General features: G+C 43.1%; 1 protein-coding gene across 1 annotated transcript in view; it reads left to right on the top strand.

The window, feature by feature from the left end:
• kop (askopos) overlaps nucleotides 1-631 on the top strand; it is a 10,469-nt gene extending 9,838 nt beyond the window's left edge. Inside the window, exon 6 of the mRNA XM_079286244.1 lies at nucleotides 1-631. This exon is cut by the window's left edge and continues 140 nt beyond it. The gene's annotated coding sequence lies outside the window, so the exon portion shown is untranslated.
• Nucleotides 632-21,149: the final 20,518 nt, after the last annotated feature.

Raw genomic sequence — 21,149 nt, 5'->3', positions numbered from 1 at the left:
AATCTCGTTAGCCGATTGCATTTAAAAGCTCATAAGAGGTTAACATGCTGGACTCGGTGCGATGTAATCTAATGTTATACCAGGTATCCATGTTTGCACGGTTCTTCTCTCTTAGTTGAATCTGTGCTCTGTGTTTTTGGTTTGTCTGTTTCTTTTCTTTCAACGATGCATGTCGTGTATTTGAAAATGAATGCATGTTTTTGATGTTGTGGAAATTATGCTTAGGAATCAGCACTCACAGGTTTCAAGCATGTTAAATGCCTTGCATGTTTTTTACTGTATTTGAATCTGCATGTTTTAATATGTATTTTTTGTACTGCTGTTTGAAATGTTCCACTTCCTTTGTTGTGAGTGCGAATGTTTCCCCCATTCATGTTTACTCTGTGTGTGTGATTAGAACCGTCCAGGCCTGCACTCATCTGTTCCTGTTGATTTCTATTGTAACCTCACATCTGTTTCTGATCAACACATTTGGCAGCCCTATTTGGATTACATTATATTAAGTGTTCCTGTTACATAGTCCATCCTTGTAGAACTTGTCAACAGAGTCTGAATGTTGGAGGAGAACTAGTTGGTCTGAAGTAATTTGTTATGTAAATGTATTATGTAATCCTGGGAATGTTATATCCAGCCCTGCATACAAACCTCTAGAGAGTCATGTAAATGAACATCCCTTCACTTACAACTCATACAAATAAAAAGATTATACAACTCATACAAATATTGGATTGGGTCTTTTTATGACATGACAGTCAACACAACTTATAATGCGATTTATATCGGGGAAGGCTTAAATTGTTTGTTTTGTGCCCCACCCATTGGCACGGTGTTAGCAGGAAGTGATTGTTTATTAAGGTCAGTTCACCCTCATCTTATTGACATTTTGCAACCATTCCCGACTAATCTGGATAGTCCACAGAGCTCTGGACGCGTAACTACTTTTATTCTACCTTTTGGAATAACATGTCTGCCTTTGAGCTCTTTCAAAAGTTAATGTCTGACCACAAACACAATTCCCTTGTGCCTCCTTTTCGTGAGGTCACCAGAAGTGCCTCTGCGCTTTGAAAAGCTGAGCAAGAAGCTAAAACAGGACCACGAGAGGTTACACTGTAAAAATGTTTTTAGTTATTTTTGTGAACTGACCTTTGTGTTATCTGCACTGAAGGTGTCATTGAACCCTGTAACCAGTGGCGGCTGGTGGAACATGTTCTAGGTAGGGCTGTGCCACATCCAATCAATTTTCAGATAGGTTTTGCTCTTCGGCCATCGATATATGATCATAATAATATTCACTATAATATAAAACACAGACACACACGTATATATATATATGAATATATAATTATTTATAACTATATATCCATTTCTCAGGTGCTTCTTATCCCTCAGACCGCTGTGCTCGTTGAAAATAACAGTCTGGCGTAATAGTCTGCTACAGTTTCACCAGGCTTTTGCTTGCATGATGTTATTTTTGTCGTGTTGATTCTCGGCGGGAAAGCAATTGTCAAAGCTGTAACCAGTACGGTAATCATGTCTCTATATGCAGCGTTGTCAGCGTGATCCCAGTTGGTTTGTACCTGCCTGGCATTTCCTTGACCGGCTGCTCGAACCTTGGCATAGTTGGCTGGGCCAAGTTTCTTCACGAGGAGGCGTCTGAGTTCTCCTTCAGTGGGGCTAAACTCACGGCAGAATACGATAACTTCATCACAATGTGGTGGAGGACATGCGTCGAGTTCAGGATCCACCCTGTGCAGTGAGGGATAGAGAGAAGAAGATTTCTGAGAAGCTTCATCTGCCTCTTTCTCATTTGGTTGATCTACTTTAGACATATTTTTACACAATTTCTTTCTTTCCCTACTTTCAGATTCATCCTTCCACATTTTCAAACTTCTATTGTGACTGTATTATTTCCGTAACTTTTTTAATCTGATCTATGCTAAATGATCCTCCTTGAGGAAACCCACATTCATGAACCCATTCATTCAGATGTTGACAACTCATTTCACCAAACTTTTTCTTCATGAAAACTACATTAGGTCTTTCAGGTGGAGGAACCTGGTTACTTCCCTGTGCACCCATTTTGAGGCGCAGTCAGTGTACACTTAAACTTTAAACACAGTCGTCACCGTGAGTATTTGGATTTGTTTCGCGCATAATCAAAGTTAAGCCGTTACCTAGACACATTTATCCTTACAGATTCAAAGTCTAACCCTTTATTACCGACACATTTATCCTTACAGATTCAACGTAGAATCTTTTTCTTTCCAGTCTCCTTACGGATTCTTCGTCTTAGGTTTAAGGACTTCAATGTTTAATGTCTACCTGTAAGATAGTCAACCTTTAAGGTATCAAACACTCACCCTTTTTTCCCCGTCCTCCTTTACTCAGCAATATTCTTCGAATATTCCTAAAAGTAGTATCCTATATTACCGTATCTACCCAACTTTTCACGAACAACTGCATTTATATGAGATGTCAACAAATAGCCACACATGCCTGTTAAATGCCAATATGAAGATTGACAAAAATATTCTATTTCCTAAATCAGTGCACTTTTAAACCCCAATTTGACTTTAATGAAACAAAAACCCCAAAACAAACAAAACAATCCTTCAGATTCAATCTTCCAAATGTCAGTATCTCACCGGATGTTTAGAAGTCTATCTGGACTCCATCAGGTCCTTTAGGATCCCAGTGAAGATGATCAGGAACCACTGAACGGTCCTCTCCAGAATGTGTGGCGGCACACAGGCAGGAGGAGACGCCTCCTGGATGATCGGTCCCCGTCCGCAGTTGGTTCCCGATGATCTTTCAAGGGATTCTGTTCGTGACGCCAAGTTTGTGGTGGAAAAACTATTCGATAGTATCACACATTGTGTCTGCATTTCATGGGAAAGGGAAGAAGACAGCACGGCAGACTTGGAACATTTGTGATGAAGTTTCTGAAACCTTCACCAATCTCAGCCAGCATCCAACATGAATTAGTGACCTGGACCTGCATCAGTTAGAGAGACTTGTTGTCGTCATGTACGATAGATCAAGCGCAGTTGCTGGTGTGGATGAAGCAAGACTGGATCTCTTTGCCCGCAAAGGCCCCACAACTCGATTCCACCAACTCAGGCAGCCCTGAGAGAACATGCAAAGCGTGCTGCTTATCAGGCTGGGATCATCTGGGGCCAGACAACTATCTCCAGGCCAGACATCGGCAGTCCTACTGATTGGGGGTGGACACAGAAAGGAGAGAAATGGCAGGTATGTTGGTCGACGTTACCCCCCATCGCAGCCAGCTGTCAGGAACTGGCCAAGTGTTCCTGTAAGAAAAGTTGCCATGGGAGGTGCAGGTGCTTTCAGTTGGGACTTCCATGTACAGCACTCTGCAGCTGCATATGTGAGCAGTAGCAGTTGGAAGATGAATGTGCCCTATGACCGTACCTTTGTGCGGAGTTACTGCAGACATTCAGAACGAAATGATACCCCCTGAACAGTGACATTAATGCACCTAAATGTGGTGCTACATATTAGTTTGAGGCTAAGTCCTCAGCAATTGGAAGTAATATTGCATTTAAAGAACTGAAAAACGATAAAAAAAATAAAAAAAATTCATGTTACAATTGGTTATAATCACTTTATGGCAACTGCAAAATTGTTGATTTTCATATCAGTTCAGTATCTAGTGCTGTAAGATAATTAGTTTCCGTCCAGATTGACTAGTCTAGCAATGTTTCATATGTTATGTGTCGTTATAATCTCCATAAAGAATCTCAACTCCTTTTATATCCTAGCAACTAGTTTTATAATGTTGTACATGTGAATTTAGCTGCTTTGATTTTGTGTTTAGAATAATATTGTAGATCTTATATGAAAATGTAGCATCTTTTACTGTTTAAAAGTGAAGTACAGTTGTTTCATTTATTGAATGAGTTACAACTTTTGTACCGTCCATGCTGACTAGACTAGTCTGGGAATTATTTCCAGCAGAATAAAAGCAGGCCATTTACTATCCATCAAATGTTTAAAAAAAAAAGCAGATATGGACAAGAAAATATTACAATAACTACACCAATACAGTGAAAATAATCTTTTATACATATGTACTAACCAAATCATTGATCGTCAGGACATCCTTGATCTTTTCTCCTTCACACCTCCTTTGCTCTTTAAGCCCTGTATCAGGGAGTCTGAGAAGAGGTCCAGCTGTGACATGAACTTTGATTGAAATGGCTTGGTGGTGATCAGCAGGAACTCTGCATTGACCTGAATAACAAACAAAATACAGCTGTTTACTTGTTTATTATAATTACTATCACATTGTTATGTGGGATTATTCGATTCAAATTGCGATTGTGAAGCCATTAATCATCAAAATGGTAAACACATAGAAACACACATTTACTTACTTAACTTTGCTGGAACAGGGAAGGGGCCTCTGCTCCACAATTTCTGGTTCAGTGTGCAGTTCAGCATGTGTGATTTAGAAGCTTACTCCATGTATTAAATGTACATGGGCAATGTATGGACACGTATAGCGATAACTGCCCCTACAATGCCCATGCAACAAGAAATACCTTCCAGCTAGTTCCAAACTGCATTATTTACACTGCCACATGCAGAGTCCTAAAGAGAACTAGAAAAAGCATTTCCTGCTGAAAATGCGTTGGAATGCTGAAAACTGAAATTAATCGCAAAAACATTGCTGAAAATAGATATCCAATTCAAAAACAAATTGCAAAAACCTTAATTCAAAGAGTTTAAGGGCTCCCCGGGCGCCCGTCATTGGCAGCCCACTGCTCGCTATATACAGGGATGGGTCAAATGCAGAGACAAGTGTTTTATTTCTTTGAATTTTTAAATAAGTACGAGACATCCTGATCCACACCAGTTGGTGGCGGTAATGCACCAATTCATTGTCAAACGTTCACTATCAAACAATCCCTTTTATTCGTGATTGAGTTATAAGAAAAGGATCTTTCCTACCCATATTGTCAGTTAGATTCCTATTTTGCTAAATGAGGAAGGAACAAAAAAAAAAAATAAATAAAAAATAAAAAAAATAAAACAGTATTCCAAATGTTTCTAAATATTTCCTTTGACCCACCATTTAAATGATCCGTGTTAGTGTCAAACATGAGAAGGAAGATTAATGAAAATACTTCTGTGCAATCATCTGCATCTTTATTGTTCAGGCGTTATGCATAACGACAGAGTAACAGGTGGAAAGTAAGAGCTCAAACAACCTTTTTAGTTACTAAGGACAAGTTGTGCGAGATGCACAAATAAATTGTAATCTATGAGAACATGGTTCATCATTCCATTTAATTTGTCCGCCAAAGTTTGTGTGAACACAGTCCTCACGTCCTCTATAGTTGTTTGGTTCTCCTGAATGCCAAAAGAAAAAGTTGGCTGAAGACCCATCAGACCACATCCATGTTCCTTCTTTGTGGATGTCACTGAGTCCGATCCAGGTCCACGACTCAGCAGGGTCAAAGTTCTTGATCAGGAATTTGACAAACTTCTGTTCCTCCAGACTGTGGATTGACACCAGGTTGGCTCCCTCTCCGACACAGTGGATCTCTGCATCAGCCCAGGTCATGTCTGAGGCGAGGTACTTGTAGCAGCGGCCGTGGAAGCTGTACCAGAACAAGGGACAGCCGGCCCTCTTTAGAGCCATTGTAGAGTCATCAGAAGGAGGAGGCACAGCACCCAGAGCCAGACCAAACAAGAAGAGGAACAGAAGCATGTTGGTGTCTGTCACAGGAGCAGGATTGTTGTGTTGGAGTTGATCGAGACAGGCTCCTTTCTTATAGAGGCTTCAGAGAGGGTGTTTTCACTGTTGGCACAATATCATCATTAGTCGCTGAACACTTTCAGCAAACACAGTATCTCAATCACCTGGAGGCGTCACATTGAAGATATAATTAAGTTCTACAAGTTTTTGTTTTTAATTTCCTCAAGACCCCCTCCAACTGTCAGGGTTTAAGCAAGCAGAGTAGCAGGGGATGGACCCAAACGCAGAGATACACAGGATTAGAACATTTGACTGTGATTTTAATCAACCAAAAAAATTGTCCGAAACAAAACTTGCAGCGCAGGAGAGTCCAAAAATGTGTCACCATAAAACAAATCCAAGGAAAGGGCAAAACCCCAAAAGGTAATTAGAAAACAAACAAGAGGGATACATACATACATGAAAGTGCAGCGCAAGGCGCAAACCAGGGAACATACCAATACCTCAGCAGAGCAGGTCACACAACAGGCGAACCGACACTGCCACAAGAGACACACAGGGTTTAAATACACTAGGGAGGTGCAGGTGATTAGACACAGGAGGATTCAATCAGGGGCGGGGCAGACAATGACTTTCTTTCTTTCTTGTTTGAGGTTTATTGGCGGTTGGCAAACAATGAATTGGTGCATTACCGCCACCAACTGGTATGGAGTGTGGATCAGGATGTCTTGTACTTATTTAAAAATTCAAAGAAAAAAGAAACAAAACAAAACATAACAAAATAAAAAACTAAAATATAGATCTATATTTTCCTATGTTGATCCAGGAAGGGGAAATTTGTCTCTGCCTTTGACAACATCCCTGTATATAGGGAGCAGTGGGCTGCCAATGACAGGCGCCCGGGGAGCCGTTAAGGGTTCAGAGTCTTGCTCAGGGACACTTCGACACGTGACAAGTCCCAGTCAAGGATCGAACCGTTGACCCTGCGGTTACCAGACAACCCTCTTAACCCAGTGAGCCACGGTCTTGACTTCTTTTGCACAATATATATCCACTATATCCAACCGTACCTTCATCTTGCCGAGGTCTCCAATCAGCTGCCCTCTTTCCTGCTCATATTTCTGACATTGCACAATAACATGTTCTATTGTTTCCTCTTGCCAACAATAGTCGCATTTTCCTGTTTACCTACTTTATGAAGCATACTGTTTAGGCCAGTGTGTCCAAATCTAAGCCTGATATTACCCTTTCCTCTCTCCTGTTCCTTCCTGCACATCTCATTTCTCCCACTTTCCTCTGAACTCGGTAAAACCATCGTCCTTTCCTGTCTTCTTCCCATTGCTTCTGCCACCTTTCCTTCAATGGTACTTTTTGTTTCTGATTGGCTGAAGCTGACTGCAACATTAGTGCAGGTTTTTTGTGGCCTATTTTGCAGCTTTATCTGCCATTACATTTACTTTGATCCCAATATGTGCTGGTACCCATAGGAATATGACTGTCAGACCCAGTGGCGGCTGGTCAATAGAGGGCCATGGGGCATGGCCCCACCATGAGCCACACACAAAAAAAAAAAATATATATATATATTATAATAATCATAAATTATACAAATTGTCAATATTTGTGCTTTTGAACTGTGGAATGTACCCAGTAATGTGTGTAAAATATGATATCTGCGCAAAATATATGCTTTTCCTGCTCGTCCTCTCCGCCTGTGTGCTCTCTGCTCGTGCTCTCTGTCTGTGTGCACGACACTCTGAGAACGTGCAGCTTGGGGGGCCTGATCGTTTTGGCCCAAAAGAGACGGGTCTATGAAGCAGTTTAGCCAATTGCTGATTCAAGATATGAATGAGTGACATACAATTTAGCCAATCAGCGCCCTCAAATAGATTCAGCTTGGGGCCAGAACGATCAGGCCCCCCTCGCTGCGCGTTCTCGTCAGGAGAAGTCTCTACGTGCGAGCGCCAGCGCGAGCACTCCTCCTCCAAGACCCATTTGAGAGGAGAACTTTGGCGGCGACGTTTTGCAGCCAAAGAGCTGATATCAGATCAGCCTGACCTCACAATCAGATAGCAGACGACATGCGAAGCTTCACTAGCTGTACACCAGACAGGTTTGGCTAGCTGGATGACGTCATGCTCATCATTTATTTAGCTTTTTAAAACAACGGGGACGGATCCAGCACGGACAGTTACGGGAGTGAGGAGGTAAGGAAACATGAGAACACCAGGACACACATGGAGAACTCTGTCAAGCTACATATTATGCAAAGTAAACATCTTTTCTTCAACATAGCCTCAGTCTCATCTGCTTAACTTGGTCATGGAGGCATCAACATGTAATAGAGATGTTAAATTAACAGTGAAAACTCATCATAGCTTAATTTAACATCAGTATTCACAATTACACTTCATGTTTACTTCTCCTGATCTTTACCTCCTATAACAAGGTCCATAGGGGCATCTCAATAAATCAACATGTTGTATTATATTATATAAGTGTTATTTACTGATTGTTTTCGTGTTGGAATACATGTTAAATATTTAACTGCCAAGTAATAATGCGTGTTTGACACTTACATTTTTTTGCATTAAATCATACTGGGATGTTTGCTGAAATTGATAAGATGGCCCAACCTAGAACATTTTCCACCAGCCGCCACTGGTCAGACCCATCATTTGAATTCTGTTTGTTGTATTTCTATAAGGATATCTGGTCTACTTTCTGAATGGCTGTTCCATCAGCTGGCCAATAATGAACTTGAATCTGAACAAATGATTGCCCTCTATCCACTGTAGTGTTAACATTATTGCCAGCATTTCCCCTGTGTACACAGATACTCCCTTAGTGATCATTTTACCTATTTTACGGACATTCTATTCTGTGGTAAAAAAAAAGAAAATGCAGTGATCCCTAAACAAACCACTGATCTATGCTGCAGGACTCAATGATGCATTTCTTACTGACAAATATATAGAATCATATTAACAGTAAACTGTCGAATTATCATTATCTATTCGAACAGAAATATCACTTTAATGAGAAATGTGCATGAGGAGCATTTGGATAAATATTAACCTGAAGTCCAAAACGAAAAGACAAGCAATAAATGTTCACCATTCATCAATAGATGTTGAACTCTGCACCTTCAGGAGACCTCTGGTGTTCGTTTTTCTACAGAGTCATTCATGGAATAATGCTTATAAAGATTATCCTGGTGTCAAACAATGGGCCGGACCTAAAACAGAAACTTTATAGACGTATCCCTCCATGACACAGGCACTTAGCTCAATGGACAAGTGATTGATCATAGAGCAATAAAGCAGTTGTCATTCCCTTTGGAGGAACGCTCTAAACTCTTGATGCCACCAATACTTTCACTATCAAACAATCCCTTGTATTCGTGATTGAGTTATAGGAAAAGGATCTTTCCTACCCACAGGAGCGGACTGGGGGAAAAAAGTGGCCCGGGAGTTACTGTCAGACCGGCCCACTCAATACACGGCGCGTTGCCCACTCAATGCATCGCACGTATCGACCAGTCAGTGGCCTACTTGGAAAAATACCATACACTTAACATTATTTTGGATGATTACAAAGAAATTGCATCACATATGTTTTTTTCATAACATTTGGATCCACCAATTTGCCCGGATGGACACATTGAATAAAATGATACGAGATGAATATGCTGAACTCTGGGATAGTATCAGATGGTTATACGCAGTGGCGCTGGTGCACATGTTCTAGGTGGGGCTGTTTTCTATTTCCCTTTAGTAACTTGAAGGTTACCGTAATAATTCCCTTTAACAGGAAACAATACAATAACGATATTCAGGTTACCTTTAATTCGAGTTTACAACAAACGCAACACACAAGTTGGAAAAATGAAATGAAAGAAAACCCCTCGTTGCTGGCAGGATGTCGCCTGAAGCGTGGAAGTCCAAACTCTTCGTCCGCTTCACTCGAGAGCAATAACATAAAAGTGTGGTACCTTAGTTAATGCTGCTGATAAATCGGTATTACATTACTAATCCCCTCCCCCCAAAATAAAATATAAATAAAAAAATAAAAATCTACATAAGGCTGTAGTGATCTAGAATTAATTGTGGAAGGATAACATAGCAGATATGTCACTATCTATATGTGGCATTCTAAACATGAGGAGGCGGGGCTTAGGCGGCTTGTCTGTAGTTCAGATCAGAGACGCTCCGTGAACTACGTTCGACCAGAATGCCGGCTCCGGCGCTGCATCTATTTGAGGACGCCGATTGGCTAAATTGTATTTCACTCAGTTATATCTTTAATCAGCGTTAAAGCATCGTTGGCTAAACTGCTTCATAGACCCGCCTCTTTGGGACAGATTGCACGCGAGTAGTATAAATCTTCGTCAGTGACTATGAGCTTTAAGTAAGAGTCAATTTAACTTGTTCTGTGAAGCATAGAATACAGTCTGGGTCGGCGATCTCAGAGCGAGGGCCGGTTGATGATTGCGGTGGTCCGGTATTGGACCCGCCTAAACCCCGCCCGCCCCTGCCTACCCATATTGTCAGTTAGATTCCTATTTTGCTAAATGAGGAAGGAACAATACAAAATTTAAAAAAAGACTGTATTCCAAGTGTTTATAAATATTTCCATTGACCCACCATTTAAATGACCCGTGTTAGTGTCAAACATGAGACGGAAGATGAATGAAAATACTTCTGTGCAATCATCTGCATCTTTATTGTTCAGGCGTTATGCACAACAGAGTAACAGGTGGAAAGTCAGAGTTCAACCAAACAACCTTTTAGTTACTAAGGACAAGTTGTGCGAGATGCACAAACAAATTGTAATCTACGAGAACATGGTAAATCATTCCATTTCATGTCTCTGCCATAGTTTGTTTGAACACAGTCCTCACGTCCTTTATAGTTGTTTGGTTCTCCTGAACGCCAAAAGAAAAAGTTGGCTGAAGACCCATCAGACCACATCCATGTTCCTTCTTTGTGGATGTCACTGAGTCCGATCCAGGTCCACGACTCAGCAGGGTCAAAGTTCTTGATCAGGAATTTGACAAACTTCTGTTCCTCCAGACTGTGGATTGACACCAGGTTGGCTCCCTCTCCGACACAGTGGATCTCTGCATCAGCCCAGGTCATGTCTGAGGCGAGGTACTTGTAGCAGCGGCCGTCGAAGCTGTACCAGAACAAGGGACAGCCGGCCCTCTTTAGAGCCATTGTAGAGTCATCAGAAGGAGGAGGCACAGCACCCAGAGCCAGACCAAACAAGAAGAGGAACAGAAGCATGTTGGTGTCTGTCACAGGAGCAGGATTGTTGTGTTGGAGTTGATCGAGACAGGCTCCTTTCTTATAGAGGCTTCAGAGAGGGTGTTTTCACTGTTGGCACAATATCATCATTAGTCGCTGAACACTTTCAGCAAACAGTATCTCAACATCAGCCGGAAGACGACCAAAAGATCACCTGGAGGAGTCACATTGAAGATATAATTAATTTCTACAAGTTTTTGTTTTTAATTTCCTCAAGACCCCCTCCAACTGTCAGGGTTTAAGCAAGCAGAGTAGCAGGGGATGAACCCAAACGCAGAGACACGGGATTAGAACAACATTTGACTGTGATTTTAATCAACCAAAAAAATTGTCCGAAACAAAACTTGCAGCGCAGGAGAGTCCAAAAATGTGTCACCATAAAACAAATCCAAGGAAAGGGCAAAACCCCAAAAGGTAATTAGAAAACAAACAAGAGGGATACATACATGAAAGTGCAGAGTAAGGCGCAAACCAGGGAACATACCATGAAATACCTCAGCAGAGCAGGTCACACAACAGGCGAACCGACACTGACACAAGGGACACACAGGGTTTAAATACACTAGGGAGGTGCAGGTGATTAGACACAGGAGGATTCAATCAGGGGCGGGGCAGACAATGACTTTCTTTCTTTCTTGTTTGAGGTTTATTGGCGGTTGGCAAACAATGAATTGGTGCATTACTGCCACCAACTGGTATGGAGTGTGGATCAGGATGTCTTGTACTTATTTAAAAATTCAAAGAAAAGAAAAGAAAAAAGAAACAAAACAAAACATAACAAAATAAAAAACTAAAATATAGATCTATATTTTCCTATGTTGATCCAGGAAGGGGAAATTTGTCTCTGCATTTGACCCATCCCTGTATATAGGGAGCAGTGGGCTGCCAATGACAGGCGCCCGGGGAGCCGTTAAGGGTTCAGAGTCTTGCTCAGGGACACTTCGACACGTGACAAGTCCCAGTCAAGGATCGAACCGTTGACCCTGCGGTTACCAGACAACCCTCTTAACCCAGTGAGCCACGGTCTTGACTTCTTTTGCAGAATATATATCCACTATATCCAACCGTACCTTCATCTTGCCGAGGTCTCCAATCAGCTGCCCTCTTTCCTGCTCATATTTCTGACATTGCACAATAACATGTTCTATTGTTTCCTCTTGCCAACAATAGTCGCATTTTCCTGTTTACCTATTTTATGAAGCACACTGTTTAGGCCAGTGTGTCCAAATCTAAGCCTGATATTACCCTTTCCTCTCTCCTGTTCCTTCCTGCACATCTAATTTCTCCCACTTTCCTCTGAACTCGGTAAAACCATCGTCCTTTCCTGTCTTCTTCCCATTGCTTCTGCCACCTTTCCTTCAACGGTACTTTTTGTTTCTGATTGACTGAAGCTGACTGCAACATTAGTGCAGGTTTTTTGTGGCCTATTTTGCAGCTTTATCTGCCATTACATTTACTTTGATCCCAATATGTGCTGGTACCCATAGGAATATGACTGTTAGACCCATCATTTGAATTCTGTTTGTTGTATTTCTATAAGGATATCTGGTCTACTTTCTGAATGGCTGTTCCATCAGCTGACTAATAATGAAATTGAATCTGAACAAATGATTGCCCTCTATCCACTGTAGTGCTAACATTATTGCCAGCATTTCCCCTGTGTATACAGATACTCCCTCAGTGATCATTTGACCTATTTTAAGGACATTCTATTGTGGTAAAAAAAAAGAAAATGCAGTGATCCCTAAACAAACCACTGATCTGCTGCAGGACTCAATGATTCATTTCTTACTGATAAATACATAGAATCATAACAGTAAACTGTACAATTATCATTATGTATTTGAACAGAAATATCACAGTCTAATGAGAAATGTGCATGAGGAGCATTTGGATAAATATTAACGTGAACTCCAAAATGAAAAGACAAGCAATAAATGTTCACCAGTCATCAATAGATGTTGAACTCTGCACCTTCAGGAGACCTCTGGTGTTCGTTTTTCTATAGAGTCATTTATGGAATAATGCTTATCCTAGCATCAAACAATGGGCCGGAGCTAAAACAGAAACTTCATAGACTCATCCCTCCATGACACAGGTACTTAGCTCAATGGACAAGTGATTGATCAATAGAGCAGTTGTCATTCCCTTTGATATTTGCCCTGAGATTTACTCTTGATGGCACCAATACGTTCACTATCAAAAAAATCCCTTTTATTCGTGATTGAGTTATAAGAAAAGGATCTTTCCTACCCATATTGTCAGTTAGATTCCTATTTTGCTAAATGAGGAAGGAACAAAAAAAAATTTAAAAAAAGTATTCCAAATGTTTCTAAATATTTCCTTTGACCCACCATTTAAATGATCTGTGTTAGTGTCAAACATGAGAAGGAAGATTAATGAAAATACTTCTGTGCAATCATCTGCATCTTTATTGTTCAGGCTTTATGCATAACAACAGAGTAACAGGTGGAAAGTAAGAGTTCAAACAACCTTTTTAGTTACTAAGGACAAGTTGTGCGAGATGCACAAACAAATTGTAATCTATGAGAACATGGTTCATCATTCCATTTAATTTGTCCGCCAAAGTTTGTGTGAACACAGTCCTCACGTCCTCTATAGTTGTTTGGTTCTCCTGAATGCCAAAAGAAAAAGTTGGCTGAAGACCCATCAGACCACATCCATGTTCCTTCTTTGTGGATGTCACTGAGTCCGATCCAGGTCCACGCCTCAGCAGGGTCAAAGTTCTTGATCAGGAATTTGACAAACTTCTGTTCCTCCAGACTGTGGATTGACACCAGGTTGGCTCCCTCTCCGACACAGTGGATCTCTGCATCAGCCCAGGTCATGTCTGAGGCGAGGTACTTGTAGCAGCGGCCGTCGAAGCTGTACCAGAACAAGGGACAGCCGGCCCTCATTAGAGCCATTGTAGAGTCATCAGAAGGAGGAGGCACAGCACCCAGAGCCAGACCAAACAAGAAGAGGAACAGAAGCATGTTGGTGTCTGTCACAGGAGCAGGATTGTTGTGTTGGAGTTGATCGAGACAGGCTCCTTTCTTATAGAGGCTTCAGCGAGGGTGTTTTCACTGTTGGCACAATATCATCATTAGTCGCTGAACACTTTCAGCAAACAGTATCTCAACATCAGCCGGAAGACGACCAAAAGATCACCTGGAGGAGTCACATTGAAGATATAATTAATTTCTACAAGCCTTGTTCTCCTGCTCTCTCAGCATGAGCCACCTCCAGCTTGTTCAACGAAGCCACCGCCTTCTTTCAGCCGAGTCATCTCCCGGGCCTGTCAAGTCGCCAGTGCCGTAGGTAACTGAACTTGACCTGTGCACCGGACCGGTCTCCATCTCTAATTAGGAGGGTGGGGGGAGGGAGATATCACCAGCCCGCCATGACACACTCCAGAGTGAAACTGTTCGCGACATTTCCCTGAGTGCTGACGGTAACGTGGGATATCCGCCCTCGCCACTTGAACAGCGCGAGGGGGGTGGGATCTCTGACAACAGAAACTTAGAGAGATGCACTTCACAGGAAGTACACTCTAATCTCGCCAGTGCCGAAACCAACCGGCAGAATGGCAGCTTACTATTGACTACTAACGTTTAACTGCATGCTCCAACTCACCCTGTAGACATGCACTAACCGCTAACACAGCCAACTTCAACCAGAACAGTTGCATGACCTGACAAACCATTGCGACTGTAAACTGATGCTCCACTCTCATGAACAACTCTTTGCATGCTTTATAGACTCTACCAGAAGTAACCAGAGAAGACATAACCTCTGCCGTAGCAGTCAGATTTAACCCAGGACCTCATCCGAGAAGGCTCAGCTGTCAACAGCGGGAGCAGCGAGAGACCAGCCTAGCTAGTCACACTAGCCGTGCTAATGAAATCTGTAAATCTGCTACCACTACTGTTATGCAACCCTCACAGGTACCTCTGGCCTATAGTCTTGGCAACGCAACTCCAATATCGATAGATATCTAAAACTTAGACACAGGACTCGCTCTAAATCTACCGATTAGAGAGAGGTAGACGCACATATCATGTACTAATAGATCCAGAAGCGACAGACTAACTGGATTCCCTCCTATTCATAACACCACGTAGCCAACCTACGACTGCTCCGCCGACGGACTCCAGTCCTGTCTAGGAGTTGAACCAGTAACCACTGTTTGCCCCTCGCCTGCTTCTTGTCTTTCTATTCTTTCCTTCTCTCTCTTTTGTGTTTTGTTTTTGTTTTATTTGGGTTGTTACTTTCTTTGACACTGTGCCGCAATGCTAGATTATCACAACATCATAATAGCGATTGAATTATTTGGGAATAATGTTTTGCTCACCTATGATTTGAATTGTGTATGATAGTAGATGTAGGTAGAAGTAGTTAAAGTCATCTGCCCAGATGCCACCTTAGTCATCTGCCCAGATGCCAATGAACTCTGAACTTGAACACCATGAACCTGACCACTATGAACCTTGAACTCTATGAACAATGAACACTGCCTGTTTTAACCACTGCTTTTGGTCTCAGGAACACTTGGACTGTCTCACCTCTTCAGGTTTCCCCACCACATGGATGCACATGCCAGCCCTTGGTTTGCTCTAAAGACCGAAGCCAACACCTCGCTCTTCAGAACAAAGGGGGGATGTTGGGGTCTGACTCTGACCATATGGCTTCAATATGTGCGGTGGACAAAGGGAATCAGGCCTTCACTTTTTCAAGCAAAGGTCTCATCCTGACTTGTAGTTTGATGAGAGCAAGCCTCCTCTGGGAGGAATTTCACACTCAGGTGTGAATTCCCCCCCCCCAAATAACCATGGTAACCGCGGCGATCTCATTGGCCGAAGGCCAAGAGACCCCAGGACCCCTGTGGTTCGACCACTGTTCTACAAAACTGTCTGCAGGTTCACACTTCTATGCTTTTTCCAACCGACCTCGGTTGAGTTAGGGAGCACGCAACCGCTCTTCACCCGGACCTTCGTCCTGGACGCATGAAGATACATCGGCCTCTCCTCCCCCCTCCAGCACGACGGAGGCCACGAGGACGCAACGGCCCTTCTCCCCGACTCAAACCCTGTCAGGTCACGAGCCGTTTTGCTGGACGAAACGACAGTGTTCCACTTTGAGTACGGCTCCACACGCCCGCGAGACGAACCCGCATCAGCGATCCGTTCTCTGCTTTCTGCTTCTTTTTATTTTGTGCACAAACCGGCACAGAGGAGCCCGACGAAGCCTCGCTCCTCTCGTGACCGAGGATTTCCGGCAAGACGCGCAGACACGTCGTCTCATCCGAAGTTAACTGTTCTCCCTGCAGCGAGTACAGACCGGACCTGCGTTTGCTCCAGAGCCACGCCAACGGACCGAAGCCGCACCAGCAAACGCCGTGCGACACACAGCGCCCGCTGCAAAGCCGCGCTGCAAGCAGCTTCCCCCTGTCCCCCTTCCCGACGAGGAAGACGGACCACTTTGCTCACGAACACTTCAACGTTGCAACGAAGCATCTACAAGTAAGGTTCTTGGCATTTGGGCATAGCTTAGCTTAAATTAACTTAAGTTTAATTCAGGCCATTCATTTATATGTTGATATTCCCGTGTTTTTGTGTGTTTAACTTACTGTTGCGTGATATCGAGATATTGCGCAATCATTACGGACCAGAGAAGTTCCGTTGTGTTTTGTGTATCAACTATGACTGTTTCTTTGGGATTATTTTCATTCATTGTCTTCCACTCCGTGTGGAAGTTCTCTTTTCATTGACTCGACTCGGTGAGTGAGCTGAGGTGCGTGGTTTATCACGGCATAAGTTACCGGCAGTTCAAAGACGACAGCGGTATATTTATGCATGATAGAACCAGCAAGCAGGCTCCCTACCACATCGCACGCCGAAGCGTGATTCACTTCGAGTTCTCGCTCCTTTTTTCTCTTTCCTCCTCTCACGTAACACACACAGCTCCTAGCTCTACACCTGAGAAACCCCGTTGAAACGATCGCCTCACAACACACGTGCTGCCCAGGCACACGCGATTACATACAGCAGTCTCACTGCCATTTTGGTCCGAGTCACTCGACTCCGCCATCTTTGTAGTTTCTAGCTGTAGTTCTTAAGGCCCCTCCCCCTTTGGCCCGCGTCACTCGACGCCGCCATCTTTGTAGTTTTTAGCGGTAGCTGTAAGACTCTCCTTCCTGTTCACCCACAGACCCACACACACACATACACACACAGACATACACCCTCATCCATTTTATTCATTCTTTAGTTTAGGCATATAAAATTGTATGATAACGTTTGTTGGTTGCAATATTAATTGATTTGATCATTTATTATTTTGATTCAATAAACTCTGTTATACTTTCAGGAGCAGTCGTCTGTGATTACTTGTGCATATGTATTTGATAAGACTGTATGTAGTAGCCTGTGCTCGAACTTAAAAACCTTCACTGTCACTGAATGTATAGTCATACGCAGACTATTGACATTATGAGTGACTACTAATTATGAGACTTAGTTTTATCGTTTGGTTATTGGTCCCTGTTCGCAGGGTGGTGCCCCGTTTATATTAATAATCATTAATAATTGTTACATACATCAATAATTCTATTGATGTCAAGAATTCAGTTTCTTAAATGCTGATAACCCAAACACGCTCCTTTAGTTCCCAACACCTCTTAACCCAGTGTTGGGAACGTAGAGGAGCGTGTTTGGGTTATCAGCATCTAAGAAACTGAATTATTGACATCAATAGAATTATTAATGTAAGTAACAATTAGTAATGATTATTAATAACAACGGGCACCACCCTGCGAACAGGGACCAATAACCAAACGATAAAACGAAGTCTCATAATTAGTGGCCACTCATAATGTCAATAGTCGGGTACGACTACACATTCAGAGTGACAGTGAAGGTTTAAGTTCGAACACAGGCTACTACATCCAGTTGTTATTACACACATATGCACAAGTAATCACAGACGACTGCTCTTTAAAATATAACAGAGTTTATTAAATCAGAATAATAAATGATCAAATCAAGTAATGCTGCAACCAACAAACACCATCATACAATTTTATGTGTCTAATACCAAAAGTCAAATGAATAAAATGGGGTATGTATGTATGTATGCAAGTGTGTGTGTGTGTGTGTGTGTGTGTATATGTAAGTGTGTGTGTGTGTGTGTGTGTGAGAGAGAATCTATGTGTGTGAGAGGAGGGGCTGTAACCTATTCAATCAGTGATGAAAAAGGGAGGGGGCAATTTGGGACTACAACCTGGAACTACAAACCAAGATGGCGGACAAAATGGCTGAGCGGTGGCTGCGTGTGACCACGTGTGACGGTACAGCATGTGGGTGGGGACAATAGATTGTGAGGGGTTCCCCCAGGCTCATAGGCTCTAACTATGTGTGTGCAGGTTAAGGGGGAGAGGGACAGGAAAAGAGAGAGCGAGAGAAATCAAAGCTTCTGCGGGCGGTCCGCGTCCTAGTGAGAATGAGAACAGCTGGTCTTATCATGCACAAGTCTGCCGTCGTCGTGCTGAACTGACGGCGCTTATGCACGATAGCCACGATTCTACACCTCACTCACAGAGCCGATTTAAGGAAGAGAGAGTAAAACAAACGAAATGAAAATAATCCCAAAACAAACAGATCTTTACCACTGCGGTGAGGTGAGCGTATTGCTTTCTTATCACCCCGAAACTCGGTCGGCAGGACGAGGGTCCGGCCACTGTAGTTTCAGTCTCTCAAATGATAAATTCACAAACTCTACACCCACGAGCAGTGACGGGTCGAATGCAAAAAGTTACAGCAGGAAATACACAATATAACGGGACTCCGTGGTCCGCGATGGTTGTGCGATAACGCGGTGTAACACGACAGTGACTTAACACAACAAGATGCGGGAATAGCAACACATCAACGAATAGGCTATATTAAGCTAATGCTAAGCTAGGCCCAGATACCATGAATCTTACTTGTAGAAGCTTCGTTCGGTGGGGCCCGTTTCCGTGGTGGGAATCGGTCAGTCCTCGAGTGTTGACTTGGCAGCGTGGCTGTCGTAGCGGGCGCAGACTGGGGATAACTCGGTCCTCAGGAGTCGATACTCCCGGTGGCATGGCTCTCTCTGGAGCAGACGCAGACTCGGCTGGTGTCGGCGCGGCTTCGGAGCTGGCGCGGACTCGGTCTCCTCGCTGCAGAGAGGGACCTGTGTTTCAACTTCGGCTGAGGCACGTTGTCGGTTCGTACCTCCCGGTAATCATCGGTGAGGAAAGAGGGTTAGTCGTCCTCTGCCGGCTGTGTGCACAAAAAGAGGGAGATACGGGATAGGAGCTGTCCGTTCTCGCGCTAGGATCCAGAACTCCAAATAAAACGCAGTCTGTTTTCGACCAGCGAAGGTAACATGTGACCTGACAGGATTTGATGAGGCCGCGGCTCCTCGTGGGTCTTCTGTTGCCAGCGTGATGCTGTAGGGAGAGGCTGTGGGTCTTCTTGTAGCCAGGACGAGTCCGGCGCGAAGAGGGTGAATCTCGCTGCGCTCAGGCTTATGAACCAGGTCTCACAAACAGCGGGGGACGCTTTCTTGGCCAATGAAGGGTCAGCATCAGGTTTTGGCCGGAGCTGGGGGTGTGGTCATCCTGGGTGGAGTTGAAGCAGATCCCAGATCAGGCATTTGTTGAGAGGGAAGACAGATGTGAGGGGCTTAGCCAGCCAGGAGTCGTCGCCAGATCCCAACACCAGTGAGACACGGTCTTGACTTCTTTTGCAGAATATATATCCACTATATCCAACCGTACCTTCATCTTGCCGAGGTCTCCAATCAGCTGCCCTCTTTCCTGCTCATATTTCTGACATTGCACAATAACATGTTCTATTGTTTCCTCTTGCCAACAATAGTCGCATTTTCCTGTTTACCTATTTTATGAAGCACACTGTTTAGGCCAGTGTGTCCAAATCTAAGCCTGATATTACCCTTTCCTCTCTCCTGTTCCTTCCTGCACATCTCATTTCTCCCACTTTCCTCTGAACTCGGTAAAACCATCGTCCTTTCCTGTCTTCTTCCCATTGCTTCTGCCACCTTTCCTTCAACGGTACTTTTTGTTTCTGATTTACTGAAGCTGACTGCAACATTAGTGCAGGTTTGTTGTGGCCTATTTTGCAGCTTTATCTGCCATTACATTTACTTTGACCCCAATATGTGCTGGTACCCATAGGAATATGACTGTCAGACCCATCATTTGAATTCTGTTTGTTGTATTTCTATAAGGATATCTGGTCTACTTTCTGAATGACTGTTCCATCAGCTGACTAATAATGAAATTGAATCTGAACAAATGATTGCCCTCAATGGTCTAGTGTCCTCTGTCCACTGTAGTGCTAACATTATTGCCAGCATTTCCCCTGTGTACACAGATACTCCCTCAGTGATCATTTTACCTATTTTAAGGACATTCTATTCTGTGGTAAAAAAAAGAAAATGCAGTGATCCCTAAACAAACCACTGATCTATGCTGCAGGACTCAATGATGCATTTCTTACTGACAAATATATAGAATCATATTAACAGTAAACTGTCGAATTATCATTATCTATTCGAACAGAAATAACAGTTTAATGAGAAATGTGCATGAGGAGCATTTGGATAAATATTAACCTGAACTCCAAAATGAAAAGACAAGCAATAAATGTTCACCATTCATCAATAGATGTTGAACTCTGCACCTTCAGGAGACCTCTGGTGTTCGTTTTTCTACAGAGTCGTTCATGGATTAATGCTTATAAAGATTATCCTGGTGTCAAACAATGGGCCGGAGCTAAAACAGAAACTTTATAGACGTATCCCTCCATGACACAGGCACTTAGCTCAATGGACAAGTGATTGATCATAGAGCAATAAAGCAGTTGTCATTCCCTTTGGAGGAACGCTCTAAACTCTTGATGCCACCAATACTTTCACTATCAAACAATCCCTTGTATTCGTGATTGAGTTATAAGAAAAGGATCTTTCCTACCCACAGGAGCGGACTGGGGGAAAAAAGTGGCCCGGGAGTTACTGTCAGACCGGCCCACTCAATACACGGCGCGTTGCCCACTCAATGCATCGCACGT

Source organism: Melanostigma gelatinosum (genome assembly GCF_949748355.1).
Source record: "Melanostigma gelatinosum genome assembly, chromosome: 16".
NCBI classification, from domain to species: Eukaryota; Metazoa; Chordata; class Actinopteri; order Perciformes; family Zoarcidae; genus Melanostigma; species Melanostigma gelatinosum.
Note: the sequence above shows the minus strand (reverse complement) of the source record. Positions and strands in the feature narration are given on the sequence as shown.